The 19,011-nt window shown below is 42.0% G+C and overlaps 1 protein-coding gene across 5 annotated transcripts in view; it reads left to right on the forward strand.

Moving 5' to 3' along the window:
- Positions 1–19,011, forward strand: part of MEGF11 (multiple EGF like domains 11) — an 838,162-nt gene that overhangs the window by 707,939 nt on the left and 111,212 nt on the right. The window lies entirely within an intron of this gene.

The following is a 19,011-nucleotide window of genomic DNA, read 5'->3' on the forward strand; positions in this document are numbered from 1 at the left end:
TGGAGTGAACTTTGTATACCAGAGCTCCCCTTGGAGTTAGGTGAACTTTGTATACCCAAGCTCCCCTCGGAGCTGGGTGAACTTTGTACACCAGAACTACGCTTGGAGCTGGGTGAACCTTGTACACCAGAACTACCCTCGGAGCTGGGTGAACTTTATATACCAAAGCTACCCTCAGAGCTGGGTGAACTTTGTATACCAAAGCTACCCTCAGACCTGGGTGAACTTTGCATACAAGAACGCCCCTTGGAGTTGGGTCAACTTTGTATACCAGCGCTACCCTCGGGGCTGGCTGAACTTTGTATAGCAGAGCTCACCTTGGAGTTGGTTGAACTTTGTATACCAGAGCCCCCTTGGAGTTGGGAGAAATTTGTATACCAGAGCTCCGTGAGATTTGGGGTTCTTGGGGTGCCAAGCTGACAAATGAGCTGGTGTGACACACTACTTGAACTTGAACTACATTTTCAGGATTTCAAGTGTGCTTTGAATTATCTTGGGTTCAGATGTTGGTTTCAGCTTACTGGAAGTAGGACTGGAATACGATGTGCAGGAAAGCTTTCCTTTAAATGTCCTAGAGTTGAGTGGAGTAATTTTTTCCCCATATGATCTATAATGTCACATGTCCAAGTCTAGAAAGTGACTAGGAAAGTGTCAATCTGCTCAGCAGTGGCCTCCTTATACTGACATCTTATCAGTTTCCTCTGCATTTAAGTAAATTGAAAGCAACACTCAAACAGGGCCATAGTGGTACTTGTACCTCCTGTTGTAGTAGATATATTCAGAATTTGCAGAGGTCGCCTCTTTTATGAAATTTGTATACAAAATATCTTTACAGTGTAGATAAGGATAAGTGCAGCAGATAGTTCCAGAGGTAGATCTGATGATTGCACAACATAAATATTCCATCAGTGAGAACATAAAAGTGCTTAAGATGTCAAAAAGCATTTCAATCACAATTCTAATGTAATATAGAGAAAGAAGCTTCACTGGAACCATCATCAGCTGTAACACATTTGTACATGGTGCTTCAGATCAACCATTTGTTTTACAACATTTTACTTGATTCAGTGTTTAGGGATCTACATAAAGATAAAAGAGCAAGCCGTAACACCCCATAGTGTGTATTCTAATAGTAATCCTTTGTTTAGTAATTTAGTTATTTCATTTAACATATTGCCCATACTGCCTTTTAGCCTGTATGGACACCACCTTATTCGAGGAGGAGCACAGCGTATATAGTGACACTATGCAAGCAATGGGATAATTATTGGTATTCCTATATAAAAAAGAAATACATTTCACAGGCAGAACTTTGTTCAATGAAGTAATTGCATGTAGAATGTTTTATAGTTCAGCCTGTACAGTGCTTTGAAAAAGTATTCATACCCCTTAAAATTTTCCACATTTTGTCATGTTACTATTAAAAACATAAATGTATTTTATTGGGATTTTATGTGATAGACCAACACAAAGTGGCACATAAATGTGAAGTGGAAGGAAAATGATAAATGGTTTTCAACATTTTTTACAAATGTGTGCATTTGTATTCAGCCCCCTGAGTGACATTTTTGCCCAAGCGTCTTTGCAAAATATCTCAAGCTCTGTCAGATTGGATGGAGAGCGTCTGTGAACAGCAATTTTCAAGTCTCGCCACAGATTAAATGGTATTTAGGTCTGGACTGTGACTGGGTCATTCTAACACATGAATATGCTTTGATCTAAACCATTCCATTGTAGCTCTGGCTGTATGTTTTGGGTCGTTGTCCTGCTGGAAGGTGAACCTCCGCCCCAGTCTCAAGTCTTTTGCAGACTCTAACAGGTTTTCTTCTAAGATTGCCCTGTATTTGGCTCCATCCATCTTCCCATCAACTCTGACCAGCTTCCCTGTCCCTGCTGAAGAAAAGCATCCTCACAACATTATGCTGCCACCACCATGTTTCACGGTTGGGATGGTGTGTTCAGGGTGATGTGCAGTGTTAGTTTTTAGCCACATTTAGTGTTTTGCTTTTAGGCCAAAATGTTCAATTTTGGTCTCATCTGATCAGAGCACCTTCTTCCACATGTTTGCTGTGTCCTCCACATTGTTTCCCGCAAACTTCAAACAGGACTTCTTATGGCTTTCTTTCAACAATGTCTTTCTTCTTGTCACTCTTCCATAAAGGGCAGATTTGTGGAGAACACGACTAATAGTTGTCCTGTGGACAGATTCTCCCACCTGAGCTGTGTATCTCTGCAGCTCCTCCAGAGTTACTATGGACCTCTTGGCTCTTCTCTGATGAATGCTCTCCTTGCCCGGCCGGTCAGTTTAGGTGGACGGCCATGTCTTGGTAGGTTTGCAGTTGTGCCATACTCTTTCCATTTTCAGATGATGGATTGAACAGAGCTCCGTGAGATGTTCAAAGCTTGGGATATTTATTTTATAACCTAACCCTGCTTTAAACTTCTCCACAGCTTTATCTCTGACCTGTTTGGTGTATTCCTTGGCCTTCATAATGCTGTTTGCTCACTAAGGTTCTCTAACAAACCTCCGAGGGCTTCACAGAACAGCTGTATTTATACTGAGATTAAATTACACACAGGTGGACTCTATTTACTAATTAGGTGACTTCAGAAGGCGATTAGTTCCACTAGATTTTAGTTAGGGGTATCAGAGTAAAGGGGGCTGAATACGAATGCCCCCCACACTTTTCATATATTTATTTGTAAAAAAAATTTAAAAACATTTATCATTTTCCTTCCACTTTGTGTTGGTCTATCGCATAAAATCCCAATAAAATACATTGAAGTTTTTGGTTGTAACATGACAAAATGTGGGAAATGTCAAGGGGTATGAATACTTTTTCAAGGCACTGTATATGTCTTTGTTCAACAGTTGTATTAGGCAACAATTTGCCGGTCAAAGTTGTATTAGGCAACAAAGGGCAGGTTGATGGGTTCAGAAGCATGAGTATAAGAAAATGGGAGTCACAGTCCACGATCTTACTAGTTTATTCTCCTAGCCATACGTCAGTTGCATAAATGTAGCTTCCACCTAAAAAAAAAAAAAAAAAAAAAAAAAAAAAAAACACACACTTCTAAACACATTTCACCCTAATGGGCTTGGTCACAAAGATGGAGCCATAGAACAAGCCCATTAGGGCGCAACTCGTTATGGCGTGTGAGTTTTTTTTTTGTTTTTAGGTGGAGCCTACATTTATGCAGCTAACAGAATAAATTATTAAGATGAGCTAATCACAAAGTGTGATTCCCATCTTCTTAAGCCGCGTACACACGATCGGATTTTCTGATGGGAATTGTGTGATGACAGGCTGTTGGCGGAAAATCCGACCGTGTGTGCGCTCCATTGGAGATTTGTTGTCGGATTTTCCGCGGACAAATGTTGGATGGCAGGCTTTAAAATTTTCCACGGACAAATGTGTGTTGTCGTTTTCCGAGCGTGTGTACACAAGTCTGTCAGACAAAAGTCCAAAGTGCAAACACACATGCTCGGAAGCAAGGACGAGCCGGAAGCGGTCGGTCTTGTAAACTAGCGTTCGTAATGGAGAATTAACATTCGTGACGCGGCAAATTATGTAATCTGGAAATGCAGCGCACAATTCTCTTCTTCTTTAATGGGATAATAATGAAGCTGCTTTGCTGGTGATACTGATGGAGTTATTGCAAACTAATTTTCAAAGGCTTTTTTTTCTAGTGATATCAAGAATAATATTATTGTGCTTGTTAGTTTTTTTTTTTTTTTTTTTTTTGCAAGTTACCACAACATCATTATCCCGTAGTTTTTAAGATCAAAGATACAACTATGTTGGTGTCCCTTGTCAATTTTACATTGTATTTTTTAAAATGTAACTGCCGACTCCCAAACTGTCATTTGAAGTAAAACACACAGCCAAGTATTATTCTACACAATTTTTTTATTGTGCATTAAAAAAAGAAAACAAATAAAATTAGACATGTTATCTGCCAATAGAACTTAACCAAAACGTGTATTTTATGCATCCAAAAATATAGAAAATATACCAAATCAAATCATTATTATTCAACCAAACAATAAAATAAAAGCCTCATGCATGTGTCCTGCTTCTTAATATAGGGGGTCACCAATGCCAAGAGTTGGTGAAAGCAGGGGTCTGTCATCCGGAGATAATTCCAAAAATCTTCTGGATTATTCTCCTGGAGCTCCCGCAGCAAAGGCATATGACATGGTCACGATTAATAAAGCAACCAATTTTTGGTCCAAGAAATCCTCCTCCTCCTGTCCCTGGACTGGACTTGGGTCAAAGCAATAACTCCAAGGCCAATAATAAATGACATGTTATCTCCTCCGATTCCACAATATGTCTGGTTGATGAACGGTCATTCAAAAACTAACTGAAAAGTGCGAAATGAAAAGCGCAAACAGAAAAGTGTGAAATGAAAAACGCGAATCAACACTCACCAAACTTCTACTAACACAAAATTAGCAGAAGGAGCCCAAAGGGTGGCGCTAAAGAGCTGAAAAAACACGTAGTACATCACTACGTTCGTGTTTGTTGGCCGACAATTCCTTGCTGTTTGTACGCAAGACAAAATCCAGGCACACGCCTTCGGACAAAAGTCTGATGTTTTGTCTGCAAAAAATCCGATCGTGTGTACGAAGCTTTATGCTGATGTTTCTGAAGCCACCAACCAGCCCATACTTTTACTGCTGTCAGGCAACCAGTTCCCTTATCCACTTGAAGACCAGGCCTTTTCTGGCACTTCTTGTTTACATGTAACAATCAGTATTTTTTTTGGTAGAAAATTTCTCCCCGCACATTATAAGCAAAGGCCCTGTAAAATAAATTGGTGGGTGTTGCAATTTTTTTATGTCAAATTGCGCAGCGTTTTTTTTTAAACGCAATTTTTTGGGAAAATATACACTTTTTTTCAAATTTTAATGCAAAAAAACACAATATGTACAAACAAAAATAAGGTTTTCTATCGGGTTGAGGTCAGGACTCTGTGCAGGCCAGTCAAGTTCCTCCACCCCAAACTCGCTCATCCATGCATAGCTCCCAACTATCCCTGATTTGGAGCAATGTCCCTCTGTCCCTCTTTCCTCCTCATTTGTCCCTCATTTTGGTCCGATCTATAAAGTTCTATATAAAATGCACTTTTTATCTTTCAAAAAGTGTTTCCCAGTGCTAAACCTTTCATACAATTTAAAAGCCAATAAAAAGGGATAGTAGTGGTAAAAAAAAAAAAAAGTATTTGTGGATTTAATTAACCTTTTTTTGAGGTTAATTCTCATTTAAGGGAGTGTGGCAGGGGGCGTGTCCTATGGCTACATACGTTTGTTAGTAGGTGTCCCTTAAGGCCCATACACACGATCGGACTTTTTGACAAACATGCAAATGACCTGTTTTAAGGCAACATCCGACCGTGTGTACGCTCCATCGGACAAACTTTTTCTGTTTTCATCGGACAAATGTTGGCTGTGCGCACACAAACTTTCCTGCAACAAAAGACCTACGTCGGCTAGTCTGATCGCGTGTACACAAATCCATCGGACTTTAGTCCAAAGTACAAACACGCATGCTCAGAACCAATGCAAAAGATCAGACAACAATACAGAAGTTGTCCAAAAGGTAATGAGCTGAAAAACCACGTGATTTGGTGAAAGTTGGCTGAAAAAGTCCTGCCGTGTGTATGCATAACAAATTCACGGCCAACGGCCTTTGGACAGAAATCCACGGAAAAGTTTGTTTGAAGTCCGATCGTGTGTACGAGGCTTAATTCCCATCTCAAAATGTTGGGAGGTGTGATCCATGTCTTTATGGACCTTGCTTTGTACACTGGTGTGCAGTCATGTTGGAAGAAGAAGGGGCCATCCCCAAACTGTTCCCACAAAGTTAGGAGCATGAAATTGTCCAAAATATCTTGGTATGCTGACGTCTTAAGAGTTCCCTTCACTGAAACTAAGGGGCCAAGCCCCACCCCATTAAAAAAAAAAAACCCCACATTATTATCCCCCCTCCAGCAAATGATTTGGACGAGTGCACACAGCAAAGTCCATATAGACATGGATGAGCGGGTTTGGGGTGGAGGAACTTGACTGGCCTGTGCAGAGTCCTGACCTCAACCCGATAGAACACCTTTGGGATGAATTAGAACGAAGAATGCGAGCCAGGCCTTCTTGTCCAACATCAGTGCGTGACCTCACAAATGGAAGAATGGTCAAACATTCCCATAGACACACTCCTAAAAACCTTGTGGACTGCCTTCCCAGAAGAGTTGAAGCTGTTATAGCTGCAAAGGTTGGGCCAACTCAATATTGAACCCTACGGACTAAGACTGGGATGCCATTAAAGTTCATGTAAAGGCAGGCGTCCCAATACTTTTGGTAATATAGTGTAGTTTCTGTACACCTGTGGGACCTCATTTCTCACAACCGGACTTAAGCCTAGGCTCACATTGGAGCGATTTGTCATGCGAATTAAGAGATCAAATCACAGGACAAGTTGCAGCCTATTGGAGGCAATGGCACTGTTCCAATCGGTGCGACACCCGATTTGCAAAAGTAGTTCCTGCATCACTTTTGCCGATTTCAGGTGCAACTTCAATAGACATCTATGCATGAAGCCACACAGATGTCTATCAAGTAGCAGCTGAAATTGCGCCGACCTCGCTACTTTGAAATTGCGCTACTTCAATCGAAGTAGCGCGATTTCAAAGTAGCATGAATGTGAACCAGGGCTAAAGGGAATTTCAAAACTATTCAGGAAAGGAAAACTTTTGAACTAGGAATGATACTTCTATTTGACACCAAAAAATAACGACCTAAATTTAGATGCGGGTTTTCTCACTCATTATCCATAGCTCTCCCTTATCTCACTACTATGCTAGTTTTATTACCATTGCCGTGTACAGTTGTGTCTGTTTGTTTTTTTGTTGATGTATTTTTTTTTCCTTTCCTTCAGCGTTTGTGTCTTTTTTTTTTTTTCTGCTAAAACTTTTGTGAATCAGTACTGCTCGGACCTTGAAGAAAGGGACATAACCGAAAGCTTGTCCTAAAAAATTGTATGTTAGTGGAAATAAAAAAAGTATCATGGACAGTATTCAATTGTTTCTGCCCACAATCTGACGTTCATAGTGATACCCAACGTTTGAGATGATTGCTGTTTGCATGCTTGCAGAACAGTCGCAAGCGTTCACCTTTTGCGCGGGGGGGGATGGAGGCACGAAATTTCGGAAATTGGAAAATTCTAAATTTCAGTTAGTTATTATTAGTTATTATTTCAAATTTTACAGATTTTCTTTCTTTTTTTCAGATTTTCGAATTTCTGAATTCCTGAAAATCCGAAAATTCGGAATTCAAAAATTCGGAATTTGAAAATTCGAAATTCGGAAATTCAGAACAGTGAAAATTCGGAATTCGTAAATTTGAAGATTTGAAAATTCAGAAATTTGAAAATTCAGAAATTTGAAAATTCAGAAATTTGAAAATTCAGAAATTTGAAAATTCAGAAATTTGAAAATTCAGAAATTCGAAATTGGAAATTTGAAAATTTGAAAATTCGAAAATTTGAAATTTGGAAATTCAAAATTTGGAAATTCAAAATTCAGAAATTCAGAAATGTGAAAATTCAGAATTCGAAATTCAGAAATTTGAAAATTTGGAAATTCAAAAATTTGGAAATCCACAAATTCGGATTTTCAAATTTCCGAATTTTCTGAATTTCCGAATTCCCGAATTTCGAATTTCCAATTCAAAATTCGGAAATTCGAGAATTCGGAAATTTGAAAATTTGAAAATCAGAATTTTCAGATTTCCGAATTTCCGAATTCCGAATTTTTAAATTTCCCAATTTTCAAATTTCCAAATTTCTGACAAAAGCAAAAAAAGAATGAAGCAAAAATGAACAAATTTTTTGTCAGTGCACATGTCTACTCAAAAGCATCTGATCGATGTGATGTAAGTAAAGTGACGTAAGGTCATCGTTTCCAGTTCCCTATATCATAGAGGTGAACAGAGCCATCCTGGTCTTTTTTCACCTCTATGATCAGCAGGTGGAAGCACCTGCTGGTGGATCAGATGTCTCAGTGGGAGGGACAGCCCGATAAAACCGCTGCTTGTAAAAGCAATCAAGCATCTTGTTAGCCGCTGGGATTGCTTTTATTGGAGAGACAACCATCGGCTCTAAAAGAACGGTACCAGGAGGATGCCTGTAGCTGGCATCATCCCGGTGTACCCACTTAAAGTCCAGTGACGCATCAGTACGTCACTGGTCATCAAGGGGTTATACAATGAAAAGAAGCGAGACACCTGGGAGAGGAAAATGGCTGCACACCCCAAGAAAGTTTCAAAAACGGGAATTTACCCCCAAAAGTAAAGGGGTTTTCTAGGCAGCAAACAACGAATACAGGTAGTATATGGTTTAAACCATATACTACCTGTATTCGTTGTTTGCTGCCTAGAAAACCCCTTTACTTTTGGGGGTAAATTCCCGTTTTTGAATCAAGGGGTTATACGGACTACAGAAGCCAGCACCTGGATGGTCCATGCATGTTAAGGGGTAGAGGTTTGGAGTGGTGCCGTGGATCAGGGTATGGTTTTACTGTTAGGGGTTCAGAAGCATGTTGCAGGTTTCAGGGTTGCTGCTTGAGGATACATGTTGGGAGAAGATCCTCAGTAGTGACCTTTGTTTTTCTTCATCTCTAAACCTTGCCTCCATTCATGACCTGTGTTTATAGATGGGAAATCTGTTCCCAGGAGGGGGGACTTGGTAGTAACAGCTGTGCTAAGCAGTAGTGTAAGCCAGTGGTTCTCGACCTCAGTCTTCAAGTACCCCCCAACAGGCCATGTTTGCAGGTTTTCATTTATCTTGCACAGGTGCTTTAAATCAGAGTCCATGGCTTGGTATTTTGGACAGCTAATTTATCTAAGAGAAATTCCCAAAACATGGCCTGTTGGGGGTACTTGAGGACTGAGGTTGAGAACTACTGCTGTAGGCCACAGGGAAGACACAGATAGCCTTGAGGAGGCACGGAGAGGCAAAAGACACTGCGGAGACTGGACACTTCAATGCACTGGGAATGGAGTCAGTCAGCCAACTCGTTCAGTGAAGGTGGGTACCCTTAGAAGGACTGGGGCAAAAGGTATAAGATAAGAAAGGTCTTCAGATAAGAAAGGTCTTCACCAGAGCACCCAGCAAGGGGTGATGGGTTTTGCTGTTGATGACTCCCAGGTTGCAGCCCTCTGCCCATCTTCCCCCCCTCCCCCCGTCCACCGCCGCCTTCCTTATCCATGCGTCTGGTCCCTTTCAGGACATGGATTCCAATGTGGGGGTGGAGGCTGTCTTTTGTTTGAAGCACCGATTAGAGCCAGAGACTCTAATAGGCTCCAATATAGGGTATGCTCGGGTCACAGAGAGTGCGCTCCGAGCACCACCCAGGTGTGTTACAACAGCGAATCAATATTTGCTGTTGTAACACTGTTCCTCCTCCTGGACAAGCAGGAAGTGGGTTTTGACACCGGTCACCCGATTGGCTGAAAGGACAGGCGATCCTATTGGATGCCTAGGAGGAGGAGGGGAGGAGCTGGAAGCCGTCATGGAGGAGAGGACTCAGAGCCGAGCTGCTGCGCCATGCTGTCTGCCACCCGCCACGATGGGGGTAAGTGCCGGACCGACCGGGAAACAGCGGGGGGTGGGGGGTGTAGGGTTGCCACTTTTTCTTCATGCCAAACCCGAACACTTTAGCGGCATACAGTACATTTTTTTTGTTTTAGTATACGCTATAGGATTGTGACACCTTTGGGCACTCTGAAGGGAATACTAATGCAGCACACATAGTGCCCCCCATCATACCCCCCCCCCCCCGTCCAGGCCCTGTTCTGATCCACATTCCTGTCTGAATATACATTGGTCATACAGAATCACTAGAGACATGCTCAGGGAGTCACTAGAAGACATAGCGACTTGGCAGCTAGCATAGGGATGTATTGCTCGAACGCTCTGCAACGTACGGCAGAACTCCGGAAACCAAAATCTTTAGTTCATTCACTATATATATATATATATATATATATATATATATATATATATATATATATATATATATATATTCAATAGCTACAGAGTAGAAATCCACTTTGTGTGCATCAAACTCCTTTGCAAAGCTAGTACATACCCAGCGCAGAGAGCAGAGCTGTGGGAGGGGCCCAGCAGGCTCCACCCACTACGGGCTGCAGAAAACTACAGGACGGGGGGGGTGGAGCCAAAGACCAGTCACCCTGCCAAAACGAGAAAGAGCAGCAGTGAGCGGTCTTTATTACAGGAAGTCTCACACTGGATTACCGCACAGATGTGGAAGAATAACACAATGCACACCTTAGCAGTTTATGTATAAAATATATATTGGACGAACGTCACAAGCAATCCTCTAGGCTGCGCAAATTTTCCCTGTATTTTCTCTCTTTGCGATGACTTCCTATGATTGTCAGCTCCCCCTAGTGGCCAAAATGCAGTATGTTTTTCTAAAAAAAAAGCCTCCTAGACAATCAAATAGGAGGAAACAAGCCTGTGATGATTTTGAACACAATTTGTTATCTTGAGACCTCAATCTCAAACTGTTTTTGTTTTGGTGTGAGGTTTAATGATAGCTGTAAAAAAAAAAATCAATCCTCAGCTACTCTGCGGTCCTCCTACAATGTGCAGTGCTTGACCATTCATTATCTGTTCCCTCTGCTGATGCTGCATCTTCTTGGCATACATTGCCGTTATCAGTGCTGCTATAGCAGAGGCGTCGGCTAATTGGTGGGAAAACTTCACTGTGCTGTAACTGAAATGCAGTACAGCAGAACTGAAGTATCTGTTTTTTTTTTTTTAATTGTTTTCATCTGTCATTGATCATCACTTAGGGGTCTATTTATAATAAAATTGCACAGCAAATCCCTGTAAAGTGTCTAATGTGTTTTTTATTTCCTATGATCGCCAGCTCCATCTAGTGACCATATTGAAGTACTTTTCCTGAAATACCTCAATCAGGAAAATACTGTGTTATGGTCACTAGATGGAGCTAACGATCATAGGAAATTATTAGACGCATTAGGGGAATAATCATATTGGCTGTTTAAACACCTTAATTTATATATATATATATATATATATATATATATAAATAAACCCTTTAAAAAGGAACATTGGGCAGAAAAATAAATACATGATGCTGCCTGTCAGGAGCATGAACACAGTTGTTTTTGGGGTTTTTTTAATGATTTTTCCCAGTAACCAATTTATTTACCTTTCAGTTGATTCTGCCAGTAAATCTGTTTATTGCTCTACTTCCTATACTAGGATGACAATGCTGGCTGTTCTGCAGTGAAATTGTAAAGCACTCTGTGGGATGGGGTTCATCTTTTTTTTTTTTTTTTTTTCTTTTGGAAAATCTGAACTTTGAATGCAGATATAAAAGACACAAATTTAATGCAGTTCTTTAAATGCACACATCAGTTAATGTATTTCTTAGTTATGCATTACAGGACACAGGGTAGTAATCTGAAATTCTGCGCTTATACTACTGCCTTCAGGAGAAGTGGATATTGGCAAAGCTATAAGGACAGCCGAATATAACTCCTCCTACTCCCAGCATTCCTCTCTCTGCTATCAGTCATTGTCTCCCTTCATCTGGGAGACCATGCGACCTCCATGGACATCGAGGATGCCCATTTACATGTCTCCAATTTTTCAGCACACCAACTCTACCTTCATTTGGGTGTGGGTATGCAACATTAACACTTTGTTGTTTTTCCTTTTGGCTGGTCTACTGCATCTTGGATCTTCTAGAAGGTGCTAGCCCTTGTACTTGCTCTGATTTGTTCTCAAGTTCTACCCCTAACTGCTGTGGCAAGTAGACTTCCTAAGTCATTGATATCTGGTCCCTGGAGAATGTTTTTTCCATTGCAAGGTGTTCTAGGAGAGCAGTCGCCAACCAGTGGTCCGTGGACTGAGAAAATTTTGGTGGTCCCCAGGGGTTCTGCCGCAAATCAACATTGTGGCGGATGTATACCGCCTAATGTTGTTTCCAGGGTTGTTCTCCCTCAATGTCAGCTCGCATTGATACCCGATGCCACCTCTATAGTTGCAGCTCCTGTGAACTCAGAGGGAGGTGCCGGGAGTAGTGCAGAGTGTGGGAGGTGAAGAAGGAGGGGACGTCCAATGGCAGCACTGATCACAGACTGTGGGAGTGAGCATAGAGCTCAAGCACATGGCTGGATAAGGAGGTGGTTAACAATGATGAGTCTGTGTTAGGCAGTAATGTGAGAGTGCGGGGGAGGAAGGGGGGGGGAGAGAGCCAGGGCATTGTGTGTGTATAAGGCAGCAGTATAATCCAGGGGGAGGGGGGCAGAGAGCCGGAGCATTGTATGTATAAGACATGTCAAATTCATATTAGTGGTCAGCGGGATTCAAAATTGTGAGTTTAGTGCCTTGAGAGGTCCAAAAGGTTGGTGACCACTGATCTTGGACCACTGTCACTGGTGCCAGATGTAGACCTCTTGGCTCCCAGGGTCAAAAACTGATCAGGTTTGTCTTCAGGAATGAGGATGAGGACCTATCAGATGTGGTCATCCCTATGCTTTTAAAAGCTAGGAATTTGAGGAAGTCAACTTCTTGCTAAGTCTACCATTGCACTTGGAATGTGTCTTTTCTTATAGTGAAAGGCAAGGAACTTCCAGCCCAGGAATTTCTCCATTGGACAAATCCAATCTTTTCTCCAGCCTTGTCTGGATCCACATTTAACCTTGGCTACCCTCCAGAGTCAAATCTCAATCTCAGCGGTTCTTTTCAGAGACTGCTTGCCTCTCACTTTTAGTGAAAACCTTCATACCTTCGCACCTTCAGTGTCACTTACAACTCCATTTCCTCCTCTCCAACTCCTCTTACCGTTGGGGTCCCCCAAGGACTCGACTACTGCAACTCCCTCCTCATTGGATTACCTTTACATAGACTATCCCCCCTTCAGTCCGTAATGAATGCCGCTGCAAGGCTCATCCACCAACCATTCAGTGTCCTCCACCCCTCTCTGCCAATCCCTCCACTGGCTTCCACTCACCCAATGAATAAAATTTAAAGTACTAACAATAATTTACAAAGTCATCCATAACTCTGCCCTCGGCTACATCACTAACTTATTCCCAAAATACCAACCAAGCCGCTCACTTCGGTCCTCCCAAGACCTTCTGCTCTCTAGCTTCCTTGTCACCTCCTCCCATGCTCGCCTCCAGGATTTCTCCAAAGCTTCTCTCATCCTTTGGAACTCCCTACCCCAATCTGTCCGACTGTCCCCTAATCGATCCATCTTTAGACAATCCCTGAAAACCCTTCTCTTTAAAGAAGCCTATCATAGTTACATAGTAGATGAGGTTGAAAAAGACACAACTCCATCAAGTCCAACCTATGTGTGTGAAAACCTATCCTGCTTCTAACTAACACTGTTTTACTTCCTCCATCAGCTCATCCCCCACAGCTATTACCTTTTGTATCAATTGACCCTCCCTTTTTAGATTGTAAGCTCTGATTCCTCTTGTACCAAATTGCAATGTAACTGTAATGTCTGCCTTTATTTTGTTAAGCGCTGCACAAACTGTTGGCGCTATATAAAACCTGTATAATAATAATAATAATAATAATAATACAGGGTGTCACTCACGTTGTTCTCCCTGTACAATACCCTATAAACTCCATGGGATCCCAACCTGGTTCTGTTAATTCTGCACAGACTGCCCTTTGAACCTATCAGAGATATCCTTCTGTCCTTGCTCGCAAGATTGTCTTTCTTAACACCATCTCACCTGCTAGACGAGGTTCTGAGTTGCCGGCTTTAACCTGTAGGAAACCATTTTTTGTGCTACACAAAGACAAGGTTGTTTTGGGAACCAGGGCCTCTTTTCTTCCCAAGGTTGTTTCTTCCTTTTACCTTATTTACGACATTGTTCTAATATCTCTCTTGTTCCTAAACATCCTAGTGAGAATTCTCTTCATTGTCTAGATGTCTTACAAGCTGTTTGAGTTTCTCAGCTGAATCTTCTTTTTCATTAGTCTAACTTTCTGTTTGCCATTCCAGAAGTTCCACGTAGGGGAAAGCCAGTTTCTTGTTCCACCATCACTGGGTGGATTGGACAGCTTGTCCTTCATACTCATGCCATCAAGTTTTCTTACCCTGTCTGGGTGCACTCTACCAGATCATTTAGAGCTTCTCAAGCATAGAGCAGTGGTCTCCACACTAGGTCCTGGGGGCCAGATGTGTCCCTTTGCTTGCCTTAATCCAGCCCCTGGGGCACTATTGCTTATACCAGGAACTATTCCTCCCACCTATACGATGAAGAGTGGGTAGAAAGGAGCGACCAGTGTCCAGTAAATACAAGTTGGAAGGCATTTATTGGAGATTGTATTGGAGATTGTAACAAGTATGACAAGCCAACATGGTTTGGGAAAATAAAAACTCTCCCTTCTTCAAGGCTGTTCCTGTATGAACAGCAAGGGAACACAGCCAACACTCTGACAAACATCTATCTGATCCTAGTGCTACAGACACATCCATTTGGGATCCTTCCCCGTTTATTATCATACAAGAACAGCTCTGAAGAGGGGGGAGTCTTTGTTCTCCTGAAACATGTTGGCTTGTCATCCTTGTTACAATCTCCAATAAACACCTTCCAACTTGTATTTACTGGATACCAGGTGCTCCTTTCTACCTACTCTTTATAGTTCATATGAAGTTCAACAACCTTAAGGCCAAACCCAGTGGTAGCATATAGGTATAACTCCTGTATATAATAATAATAATAGTAGCAGCCCAGGCCCCATAATAAAAAAAGGGCTGACCATCACCTTCTTTAAAGTTGGGCACAGACCATTGGAAGCAAGACCTCCCCCCTCAACCACTTCATCACCCACACACCACCATTGACTGATTTAGTCAGTCCAGCATGGTCTCCAACCCCAACAAGCTCCCACTTATACGAGGAACTATTCCTCCCACTGACACTAACAATTGGCCATAATTACTGCCACTTACATCAACAATACAAAGAACTATTCCACCAATAATGGGCTAGAATTACTGCCGCTGACACCATCCATGGGGCCTTATACCATTCACTATTCCATCAATTGACACCACCAATCGGGTACTATTCTTCTCACTGACACCAGTGATGAGGTATTGTTTGCTCCCACACTAGGACATTTTCTACTCCTGCTGGCCGCAGTGTGGCCCCCCTAAAACCTGAAGGACAGTAAACTGGTCCTTTTGTTTAGAAAGTTTTGGGACCCCTGGCATAGAGCATATGTTTCACAAAATTGCCAGGCTGTCGCTAAGTTTCACCAGGTGGATGTTTAGGCCTCTAGTGCCAGCTTTAGTCCTAAGGTTCCTCAGGTGGCTCTGTAAACTTTATTGAGCCATCCTGTTAGCCTATTGGTTCTCTCCTTGTGGGAATATTAGCCTTTTATTTTCTGTTGCCCATCTCACAGTTGGATTGCTTGGGACCCCCCTCCCCCCCAGTGTTTCAGAATACTATCCCGTCCATAAAGTACAACTAAGAAAATTGTATTTTTGTCTTGCCTGCAAAATAATTTTTTTGGAGTACATTGCTAAACTGGGGTATGCTGGGAGCCGGAGAGGTCTTACTGATCTGTCCTTACAGCATTGCTTTGCCAGTGTCCAAGTCTCCCGAAGGTAGCAGTATAACCCAAGTGTTTTGAGAATACTGTCCTGCGTCCCCAATGTACTCCAAGAAAAGGATTTTACAGGTAAGACAAAAATCTTATTTTTTTAAATACAGGTAGTATAAGCCCTGATTCATGCTGCTGCAACTTATCATGCGACTTGCAAAATAAAGTCGCATGACAAGTCAAAACACATTAATTTCAATGGGTGCCATCTTATTCAATGCGAATCAAGTCACAGCAACAACAAAAAAAGGCTCCTGCACTGTTTTTCTGCAACTTTTCATGTGACTTATGTGCCGTTGTCACGTTTACCCCTAACGCAGGTCTTCAGACACTATAGCTAGCTTCTGTGTTCTTCATCTATAGCAGTCCCCTTTCCCATAAGGCAAGCAGGCCTACCGGTACTCGGTTGCCCCCAGGACTTATACACAATGCTATAGTTCCTGGCCACCACACTGGGGCAGGCACAAACTGAGCAAAGCAAACAGGTACTTGCGGTTGGCAGACAGGCAGAGTGGTTCAATGACAGTCCCGGTACAAATCAGGCAAGGTTCAGAATAGAAGGGAAAATAAAAGAAGGGGGAATCTCAACTACTCCTTAATACCAATCCGGTATACCCCTATGCAAGATAATGGCCTTGAATTGGCCTAGCCATTAGGGGATTTGACCGGTTTCACTGTCCAGATCGGGGTATCCCAGGTTGTTATATAGATACCAGAGATACCGGGATTTGGTTGTCCTCTGAGTTAAAAATCAATCTAGAGAAAATTTGTGACAGTCACGAAGCAACTCTTCTATGAGGACAAACCAGTGATGAAAGTATTGATTTTTATTGAAACTATCCAAAAATGTAATTCAAAATACAAATAACAAATGTGAAAAATTAATTAAATAAACATCCCTATTCCCAATACATACTAAAAAGACATATAGTCTAAAGAGGACATAGGTGGCCACCGTTTTCCAATTTCACCATGCAGATCTCTCTCTCTCTCACACACACATACAGATCTCAATCGATCGTTAGATCGACCGGGATTTGTAAATGAATTTCTCAGATGACCAGGGAAAACTGTCATTGGGGATAACGACTGATGTAGTCTACTGATGGTATTAACTCTTGGTCACCAGGTATTTGGCCAGAATTGGAAATAAAAGTTATATAAAGTGCAGCAGTGGTGAGAAAATTCCTTATAGTCACAGTAGCACAAACTTATGACGATAACAGCTTCAATGCTTGGATGTGAGCATATTTAGAAATCACCAGTGATAAAGCTACATAACAGTTGCAATGTAACACTTAGGCGATACATATGGAGAGAAACTGGCTATACCAGCAGCCAGAGCAGTACATGTGTCAGCATATCCTGTCAGATAGTGAAGTAGAGCCTGCTATTACCGGCATCCAGATGGGATCTTGACGATCCATAGGTCACCATCACATGCATTGAAGGAGAAGGCTATCACTCACTGACAGCGGAGCTATTTCCTACAGATACCGGCATTCAAAAGGGATCATCGCGATTCATGGGTTACCGTCATAGACATTGAGGGGAAAAGTTCTACTCAATGACGGCGAGGCAGCTTCCTTCTTTCACGGTGTAAGTCTTTGTCAGCTGTTAGGCAGGTCTTTTAATCATCGCTGGTGTAATATAAGAGACATCCGTTGTAGAGGCTGCAGAAAGTCAAGCTCTGGCGTTTGGCTAGCGAGCCATTGGAATGTTAAGAGGTAAAAAAGGGCGACTTAGTGGATAGATTGGTGGCCAACCGAAAGTCCTCCTCACGGATACCATATCCTCCTGATGCTTACATGTTTCGCTAATACGATAGCTTCTTCAGAGCTGTTATCGTCATAAGTTTGTGCTACTGGGACTATAAGGAATTTTCTCACCACTGCTGCACTTTATATAACTTTTATTTCCAATTCTGGCCAAATACCTGGTGACCAAGAGTTAATACCATCAGTAGACTACATCAGTCGTTATCCCCAATGACAGTTTTCCCTGGTCATCTGAGAAATTCATTTACAAATCCCGGTCGATCTAACGATCGATTGAGATCTGTATGTGTATGTGTGTGTGTGAGAGAGAGATCTGCATGGTGAAATTGGAAAACGGTGGCCACCTATGTCCTCTTTAGACTATATGTCTTTTTAGTATGTATTGGGAATAGGGATGTTTATTTAATTCATTTTTCACATTTGTTATTTGTATTTTGAATTACATTTTTGGATAGTTTCAATAAAAATCAATACTTTCATCACTGGTTTGTCCTCATAGAAGAGTTGCTTCGTGACTGTCACCTTTTCTCAAGGTTCAGAATAGTCAGGTTCAATCTGTAATCAATACAAAAAAGGTCACTGCCCCCACCTGTAAGCAAAAGGCAGGCAGAGTTCAGAGAATATACCGATCTCCGATCCGAGGTCGTCAGCGAGGGAATCCAAACAGCAGAGCAGGACAGGCAAAGGACAGGCAAATAAGCAACTTGAGCATATGTAACAAATGCAATGAGCATGAGACTGCAGGCTTGCCTGGCTTTAATCAGGTTTGGTCTCCACCCAGAGACTGACCACATCAATCACCTTGCAGGTGGACAGACAGACAGGGATGCATCATAGCTAAAACAAGGATGCTGGAACCAGCAGCTATGATGGAGCAGGAGTGCACACACTCCTGGCAGCCATGTTAAATCACAAAAGTTGCAAGCAAGTTGCACGACTTTGGGGACGCTGCAGTGTGAACCAAGCCTAAGTATCTGAATTTGATCTGTTGCCAGCCTCTTGCAGATTTACAGCAAGGCTCAAAGAATGATAGGAAGAAGGAACTGATCAGTTAATGTGCTGACAAAAGGCATGCTGATAGGAGGAGAAAGCAGAGAAACAGTCAGATGAGTTAGCTCATCATTGTGCAGCTTCACCTTTCACTGTCCAACCATAAGCTGGGGTGGGTCTAGGACAGTGATGGTGAACCTTGGCACCCCAGATGTTTTGGAACTACATTTCCCATGATGTTCAACTACAATGCAGAGTGCATGAGCATCATGGGAAATGTAGTTCCAAAACATCTGGGGTGCCAAGGTTCACCATCACTGGTCTAGGACAACCCAGGCTTAGAAGAAGTGAATTGGCCATCAGACTGGGGACATCTAGTGGGAGAAAAATAATACTTCAGGGGAAATCTTTGCATTGGAGGTGAATATTACAGCAAAAGCTGTTTTTTTTTTTTTGGTATTTTATCTTTTAAAAGGGCTATACATTTGACCTTGTTGTTTTTGTCTGGAGTTCTGCATGAATAGAAGCTGAACATTCTAAGTACCTTCACC

This window comes from Aquarana catesbeiana, linkage group LG03 (assembly GCF_042186555.1).
Source record: "Aquarana catesbeiana isolate 2022-GZ linkage group LG03, ASM4218655v1, whole genome shotgun sequence".
In the NCBI taxonomy this organism is placed as follows: Eukaryota; Metazoa; Chordata; class Amphibia; order Anura; family Ranidae; genus Aquarana; species Aquarana catesbeiana.